This window comes from Vidua chalybeata, chromosome Z (assembly GCF_026979565.1).
Source record: "Vidua chalybeata isolate OUT-0048 chromosome Z, bVidCha1 merged haplotype, whole genome shotgun sequence".
NCBI classification, from domain to species: Eukaryota; Metazoa; Chordata; class Aves; order Passeriformes; family Viduidae; genus Vidua; species Vidua chalybeata.
Window position 1 is genome coordinate 39,495,948 of NC_071570.1, and position 8,941 is coordinate 39,504,888.

The window sequence follows — 8,941 nt, forward strand, 5'->3', positions numbered from 1 at the left end:
GCCGAGCCCGGGCCGAGCCCGGCGGTCCGGGGGACGCGGCGGGATGCTACGGGTCCGTGCGCGCTCTTCTCCCCCGCCTCGGAGTCCTGTGGGGCTGCCCGCGCGGAGCTGCCGCCCCGGGAGCGCTGCCTGCCCCGGCTGCGCGGTGCACGTGTGTTTATTTAAACAGCCACTTCCCTGTTCCGCCGGGAGTCCGGCGCCCGTGAGCTGGTGGGGGTAGTGCAGGGCAGAAATCGAAAAGCTGGGAATCAGGAGTAATTTCTTCGCAGAAGGGGTGATTAGGCACTGGAATGGGCTGCCCAAGGAGATGGTGGAGTTCAAGGGAAGACTGGATGTGGCATTCAGTGCCGTGGTCTTCTTGACCACGGTGGTGCTGGCTCGCAGGTTGGACGAGATCAGCCCCAGAGATCTTTTTCAACCTGATTGATTCTTGTGACTCTGCAAAGCACAGCCTGTCGGGAGAAAGTGAATTAATTCAGGGGGATTTTTCCCAAATCCGTTTTCATAAGAGCACACGTTTTTACTGTGCTGGCGCCGTGTGGAATGGGGGAGGAAGAATGAAGGAGTGCCGAGAAGAGCGCTGGCAGCCCGGAACGCGCGCTGCACATGCAGGGCGGTGTGCTCCAGCGACCCTGCTGGTGTGAGGCGCGGCAGCGTCCCTGTGCCAGACAGCTGCTCGGGCGGGAGCCCAGCCCGCTTTGGGGCGAGCCCCGCCGAGACTGGCTTTGCTCAGCTCTTGTTTGCATGAAGTCATCTTTGTTTTAGAATCACACTGAAGCAGCCATGTACTGGTTCCAGTGCTCCTATTTGAAGCGTGTGTAATAAAACGGCAGAGCAACAGGGAAGAGAGCTACATCTGGAAAATGCACTGCAACACAGTGGGTAATTAAATAGGCCATATTTTTTTTTTCTTGGAAAAGTTATTTTAACTACTCAAGTTTTCAAGTAGCTTTCAGCACAATACGGAATTGTGAAGGATTATTTTTGCTACAAAGGGCAGGAACAAGGTGATCTAGTGGCTAATGAAAAGCTAATGATAATTTTCAAAAGTGACAGTTAACTTGGAATGTTACAGGTTCTGTTCCTTGAGAACAAACAGAATTCCTCAAATTAAATCTGTGTGCTTTGACAGAGGGTGTGCTTTAAATCAAATTAAATCCTTGAGAATAAGAATATAAATGTATAACTGAGCAGGTATTTATAAATCTTGAAAAGGTCAGTGTAAAGTCAGTGGCATATGAATGAGTGAAGTAACAGAAAACTTCAAGAGGGAGGAAGTACTTTTAGGACAGATGTTTAAATTAATATTTATATTCTTTTAAGGATTCAAAATTTTGCATATATCTGAACTTATGAAAATTCACACACTTTAGGGGAAGAAAAAGTTCAAATTTTTAATATTTTTATGATTGTATTTATAGTGGGTGAATCAATCATCAGAGTGTTTTTCTGGTGTTTCAGGGAGGAAAGAATAAACATATTTTAGCTTTATCATGGAATTCTTTCCTTGCCTCCAGAAATCAATGTATGTGTATTTATGTTGATATACAGTTAGCTGTTGCTACAAGTAGTCATTATCAGCAGCTTATGTTAATTTAAAACATGCAAACTAGAATTGATTTATATTAAGTATAGAACTTCTTTCCATATCACCTCTGACTTTGAAAGGCTGGTACTTCCTGTGTCTTCAGATTTTTTTTTTTTTTATTGACTGTATTCCATCAAGTTCACTATCATATTCGGTGCATTTCTAAACACCTGATTTTGTTTAAAATTAACATGAATTTTTCTATCTGTTGAGATGACATAATAAAATCTTACACAGATAAGCTAGAAATATGAGAAATATGTGGAATTTCATGTTTAAATTCAGTAGTGGGTTGCTGTTTCATCTATATCTGTTTTAACAAATTAATGTAGCTTTCTTTATTCTGACAAGTGATGGGATAATGTATTAATAAAATTTTACTTCATTCTTTCCCTGAATTTAAGAACTTGGAAAGATGTCAGTGTTCTGCACTGTGAAAGCTGAGCCCAAAGAGCATGTAAAGGAAAATAACTGCAGAAAACAAATAAAGTAAGTGTTTCCCTCATTCTACCTTTGCTGAAAACACCAGTGTTTTAAAATAATAACATTGCATACTTCTTGCGCTCTCAGTTTTTTTACATCTCTGCTAGGAATGCCACTGGACATTCCAAACTGTTTTTTCACAGGACTGTACTTCGAATGATGTAGATTTTAGTCAGCAATATGGGGTTGTGGAATGCATATGAATCATTCACCTAAGGCTCTGTCTTTATTTTAAACTTCATGCATCTTATTGTGGACTTGCTTTGAAACAGAAGAGGATTGTTTACAGGCTGAATTTATAATAACTGAAGGAATAGAAGACACCAGACAGCAACTTGTTGAGCAGAAATTGAAGTGTCAAGGATCATCTGTTACATTTCATTCCTTTTGCCCATCTGAAAGAAACTGCGAACATGAAGAACAAAAAATGATGTGACCAAGCCTATAGCTTTTCTTGGACATTAGTTTTGAATAACATGGACATAATAGTGTTACTCATAAAGAATAAGATGGTGAAATCCAGTTTTAAAGGTGAATATCAATAAACTTTATCACAAAAGGATAACCAAAATACTTCTAAATCTTCAAGATAATAAACTGATGGGGGAATTAAGTCTGCAATTTAATACAACTAAGATTAAGAAAAGTAAAATGAAGCAGTACCTGAATTCTTGAATTAAATTGCATGTAGAGTGAAGCTGTGCCAACAGTAATAGCAGTAAACTAAAACAGAGTAATTAAAGAGTGTCTGTGTTAAGGAGCTTCCTTTTATGCACCAAAATTTGCTTTTTCCTGTATCAGCAAGATTGTTTATAAACATACTTTTAAATTTTTTATATATATATATATATATATATATTTTTTTTTTACTTGTAATGTTATGGTTTATATTATTTCCTTGGTTTTTTTTGTTTCCTGGGAAGTTACAAAGAGGCTAGATAGCCTCCACTTTTCTTAGGGCTTCTTTTCACTCTTCCCTCCCAGTTTATTATTCATTTTACTTTACGTTATTTGAATCACAGAATTACAGAATAGTCTGTGTTGGAAGTTGGATCCACAAGGATCATCAATTGCAACTTTTAAGCAAAAAGGCCATACTGGGTTTGAATCTGCAACCTTGGCATTATTAGCACTATGCTCTAACCTCCTGAGCTAATCTCAAGGGTACTTATCCCCTCTGACAATGATTGAATGATCATGTCCACTTTAAAACTTAGTTTTGAATTTATTTGTCCTTCACATATACTCTCTTCTGGGCCCTCATGTCTGTACTGAGGACAGAAAAGGACTAAGCTCTAAACAAAAAAATCATGATCTTGAGGTTTGTGCTTACCACATGTTTCCACAGGTGGTTGCTCGGTGCATTTCTCAGCTCCATGACCCCTACTGATTCTTAGAATAGCACTATGGAAGCTTGTCCTGACTTCTAACTTGGTTTTCTTGGTTGCCACAAGACAAGTTATATTGAGTCACAACCCATGTAGGTCTAGTCTGGTCTTCTGTCTCTAACAATGATCAATAAAAGATTTTGGGGAAGAAATGGGGAGAAATTATATACTAAGATCTGTTAGCATATACTCCACTGCCATACAGAACATTCTCCCTGCCACCATTGAATGTGGTAAAGGACTTGATGCATTGACAAAAGCTAATACAATTAACCTTTCCTTCTATGAACACATGCAGACAATTCTGAGTATCTGCAAATGTTCAATATTGAGAGTGGTTTGTGGTAAGGAATTCCATAACTTAACCTGGCTTTGTATGAAAAAAAATATATTACCCTTCATTACGCAAAGAATTGCATTATTTTCTGTATTTTGAGTTTGCATCCTCTGATCTTTTTTTTTTTTTTTTTTTTTTCCATATTCTAATCTTTTTATTATCTGCACAAAGAGCATTAGGGTGTGAGTCTCCTGTACCAGGCCTGCAAAACAAAGTCCTTCACTTCAAGTAGTTGCAGAACTAATACTTAGCAATACTAACGGGTCTGCATACAATACATATGCAAGATCTGCATTCACTGGTTAAATAATCTCTTCATATTTAAGAACTGTATTCAATACTGATAATATATAATGAGGCTTGTAAAGTTACAGTTGTGCTGTGTGCAGGAAAATATTGTGACTGGGTGTATTGTTTTCTGTACTGCAAAATGGATTATTAGTTCACCTTGAGTAAGTCACTGGGCAGGTAAATTACTGGGCAAGATTAAGGCAAGAGAAGTGCAGCGAAGTTCTGATGCTTTTAAGAGACAGGGCAAAGTGCTTCCAGAGTGAGGAACAAGTGGAGTTCTGTGGCTGATTGTTGTGATTCTTTTTTGTACTGACAACTAAGTAAGGAAGAAGATAATTTAATCTTCTTAAGCAAAATCTTTCTGGCTGTATCTGAGACAATACGGTTCAATTTAGTTCGGTTATAGCAATTGCTTGTTTAAATCAAGGACTGAAGGATTTTTCAGCTTCAAGTGACAATTTGTTATCTCCAATATGACGTGCTTGGCAGGAATTACAATCCACTATGGAGGAGAGAGGAATGTGAGTGGAATAGCATTTCAAATATTGATGCCATTTGGCTTAATTTGTGAGACTACTCTGAGACTTACTAAAGTTGATGGGGGTTTGGTTTGTTTTTTGTTTGTTAGTTAGTTTGGTTGTTTTTTTAAAAAGCCACTAATGACTTTGAAAGTTTTTGGAAAGATTTTGCAGCTTTGAGGCAGACAATGCTTCTTAACCATTTCAAGCATCAAAAGAGTAAAATAAAGCATCAGAACAGCAAAAGCTGCATGTAAATGATGGAAAGAATGAACCAAGATGCCTGACAGATGAAAAATTCACATAAGCAAAATGAAAAGAAGTAGTAAGCTCATTAGAACCTCTCTGAGTTCATACATATCTTAAGGACACAGTAAATTACAGAAGTAGAGACTGACAGGTTGATACAGCTTTAAACAAGTATGTGAAATAAAGAAATGGGGAATTAAGGACATTTTTATTTTGGAGATGTTGCTGTGGTTTCGCTGAATTTCATTACCCATTTCTAAGCATCTCCTTCTTCTTAATAGTTTATTTTTGGGTTTATTACCACTTCCTTTCCTTTATGGTTATTTTTCTCTATCAGAAAGTCGGGTGTTTTGTGTTGAGGATTCTGTGCTTCCTTAGTAGGATAATAGAAGTAGCAGTAGGGGAAAGCAGTGGGCAATGGATAAAAAAAGTTGATTATTAGAGACTGGAATTGAACAAAGATTCACTGAAGAATGTGGCTGGTACACGTAGCTAGCCAAGAGGGCTCCATTAGGGATGGAACAAAGAGGGTATCTATGGCTTAAGCAGAGCCTTGAAATTCTGAGTCACTATTTCTCTGCCTTAGGAAATTGTATGTAAAACATACTGTCAGAAGATGGTTTTAGTCAACCCCAGTAATTACACATATCCACTCACATCTGTGTCACAATACAGTCAGAACTAAAATTATGTGAACATTTTTCTTGTAGTCATTCTTTTATGTATAGAATAGTTGTGTGCTTGGTGTAGATGAATGAAAGCTCTCTCCAGCTGGCTTTTTTTAGAAAAAAAGAAGGCAGTAAAGTAGTAAGTAAAGTTCAGATGGTTCATTTTTGTCATGCACAGTTTAATTCACTTTCTGGCATAGTGTTTCTCCAAGATAAAAATCCAGTTAATAAACAGATTTTTCTAGGTGGCTAAATTGTAAGTATATAATTCTATGGGTGGATTGCTTTATAAACAATGGTTTGAAACATTTTCAGTAGTACTTAGAATACTCTGAAGGCCTCATCAGCTAGTATTTTATCCATGTTATTCAATAAATGCTCATTAACTGTGCACATTTGTCCTACATTCTTTTACTGTGGTTTTTGTCTAGCATTATTAAAGAGTGTGTGTAATGTAACTAGAATCCTCTTGGAGGTTACTGAAATGCAACTGCTTTTTCTTTCAGAAACAGTATGGCTATTGTGTACTAACAATTCAGTTATGTTTTTAGAGTATAAAAATAAGAATAGTGTGTCTGTTTTTGAAGTAGAGAAGGAATTCAAGTAAGCATAATGTAACCAAATGATCTGGAATTTGGCTAGAATTCTAGGAACAAATGCCAGCAGTTGAAAGCCTTGGATAGCTCTTTCTGGTTATGTTGAAAGGGAATATTGGTCAAGCATGCTCTACATTGGAAGTATTCCTGGTAATACATCAGGTTTTCAACGTTGTTCTTTAATCAACAGTGCTTAGCTAATTAGCGTAGAACTGATGATGCAAGTAGTTAAAATCAAAGTGATTTTGATCTAGCTAGACAAATGAGAGACTATGGGGTAATATGCCCAGTTACTTCTTTAATAAAAAATTAATGGTACATCATGGCATAGTAATGCTAGTACACAGAATATAATTTATTTTCTACAATAATGATTTATCTTTTAAGTTGCTCATTTCTCTCTTCTTATGCCAGTATTTATTTTGCTCTCAGGCTGATTCCAATATATGTTTTCTTTTCTTCTTCATCCAGTAGATGTTTTCTTCTTGAGTGTAGGAGTTGCTGATAATGACAGGGATAGTATTCTGCTTCTGCTTAATGGTTGTGGAAATGCGATTTTAAAAATCTTTGAATTATTCATAAGCAGTTTCTTATTTGATTACATGTGGTCTGACTAGAAGATTATAACAGCAATAAACAGTCTGCCTTAAAATTTGTAAAATTTTTAAAAGTTTAAAAGTTTGATTTAATATAGAATGACTGAACACAGGCCCTAGTGAAAGATGAAGAAAAAGCCATCCAATTGTTCATGTTTTGAATTGTGGCACAGATAAGCATTTTAAACAAATTACAGGAATTTAGCAACTTATGTGGTGAAGCATTGACTGCCTTACTGTTACTGATGGATCATTTCAAATCATGAAGCGGTGTAGAAAATTTTGTGGTTAAACCAGTAGTAAGCCTCTAAAACAGTGTGCTACTCTGCCTCTGATTTTCTCCAGCTGTCGCACTTATTCCCATTTCCAGTTCTTTTTGCTCTGTTGATTCTTGTTCTCTCCTGCAATCAGAATTATTACTTATATATTTGTTTATTTCCTACTTCATATTCCTCAGGTCTTTACATCTGATGATGTGTCTTTCTTCTCCTTTTCATCTACTGCCCCAAGCCTTCTGTCCTACCAAGGCTTATTCATGCATTTTGTTTTGAAAGTAATTTACACACATTCTGAATTATGTATTATGTCAGATTTCTAAAGTAGCAACACTAACCATTTTCTTTTCATTCTCCAGAGTGATGGTAGAAACTGTTAGAATTTTTTTTTAGGTTCAATGGCAAAAATTTATCCCTTTGTCTATTTGAGTCATGTGGGGAGTGGTAGGCCCAAAACCCCTTCAGTACCTTTCCTGCAGGTATTTTGTAAGGCCTTTGGAATATGGATGTTTGGCACCTGCTATCTGGACAGATCAGTGTCTTTGCAGATTACAGATTTGAAATTCTCTCCCCTATGGGATGATAGATATCCTGCTTCATCCCAGAGAAATGTTACTTGAATTAATTTTGAAATTAAAACTGAAGAAAATTATGGTTGGGCTGTCAAGCATACACAAAAGCAGTTGGTGAATACACCAGCTTTAAAAAACTTTATGACTGGAAAGAGTATCTGTTTGCTAAATACCATTGATCATGTACCTTAAAATTTGCATAATTATGCCCATTTTCATACGTAGGTTGTTCTTTATTCCAAACATATGCTGTAAGTTCTAACTCATTTTATACAGTTTATGTTCGAAGTCTAGCATATCTTGTTTTGCCCTTGGGTTTCAGAAGCTGGTTTTTTCACATTAGGATCAGCTAGTTGTCAGTGTGTTTATCCTTTCATGCAGAATGAGTGCTCCCAAAGAAATTATATCAATTACAAGTTCTTTTCTAGCAGCAGAGGAGCAGCATTTGTCAGAATGAATCATTAACAATTGTCGGAATGCACTCTTCCTGCCCCTTCTGGAAACCTTACTGAATTTGAAGTATCCTTAATCTGGGCATATACTCAGGTAGATCTGTCTTCATTGTCAGTAAAGAGGTGGCTCTTTGTTCTTTTCAGTGGTAGTTACTGACAACAAAGCTCATTCTGCCCGTTGTATTTTTATACCTCTCACCATACTGTTGGTTCTCTTTGGCAATAACAGATACAGATGCTCAGGCTGCACTATTCAAAGCAGTTTTTTCAGCTGCAGTTACAATAGTGGGTACCTACTTGTATTAGATATTTTCTTATACAAACACTAGCAAGTTGTTAGTAGAAGTTCTTGTTTCTTTGTAATTCTGTTCGGTAGAGGATTTGAAAATGTACTATAGTCTTGAGTAGAATTCTTGCTGTTCATAAGAATTTAATAAATTCTTTCTTTTGCATTTTAAAATTTTTTCACATTTTCTGTGGCAAGAATTCTCTTGCATGGTAATTAATAAGATATGTAAGTGAAGTCAATTTAATCTATCTTTTGGTCAGTTTACCATTGGATAGCAGCATAAATTTCTTTCAGTAAAGCTGATACCTGCTGCAGATACATGACCAAGACATGCTGCACAAATCAGAAGAATCTTACTGGAACAGAATAGCCCTGGTCCTCCACTTCGAGAAAGGTGTCTTTCCAAGATTGAGGTGTACATTTTTGTTTTCTATGAGAATATAATGTTTTTTCATTGCATTTGGAATAAGAAAAGGTGCAAAGCTATAAACGGCAAGCACAACTAAATTTATTTTAAATAAATTATATTCCGTGCTTCGGTTTGAGTTTTTTTGGGTTTTTTTTTAATGGATTAATGCCTGATGTTTATTAAACGGGCCAGGTAAAGCATAAAAAAAGGCTTCTAATTTTGAAACAAGA

General features: G+C 36.6%; 1 long non-coding RNA gene across 2 annotated transcripts; it reads left to right on the forward strand.

Annotated features, from left to right (window-relative positions):
* Positions 1-105: 105 nt before the first annotated feature.
* On the forward strand, positions 106-2,870 carry LOC128781833 (uncharacterized). 2 transcript variants are annotated; one of them, XR_008428527.1, is made up of 3 exons: positions 106-882; positions 1,993-2,077; positions 2,179-2,870. It is a non-coding gene; the product is annotated as an uncharacterized LOC128781833 (long non-coding RNA). The 2 variants fall into 2 exon arrangements; XR_008428528.1 differs by having other exon boundaries at positions 2,215-2,870.
* Positions 2,871-8,941: the final 6,071 nt, after the last annotated feature.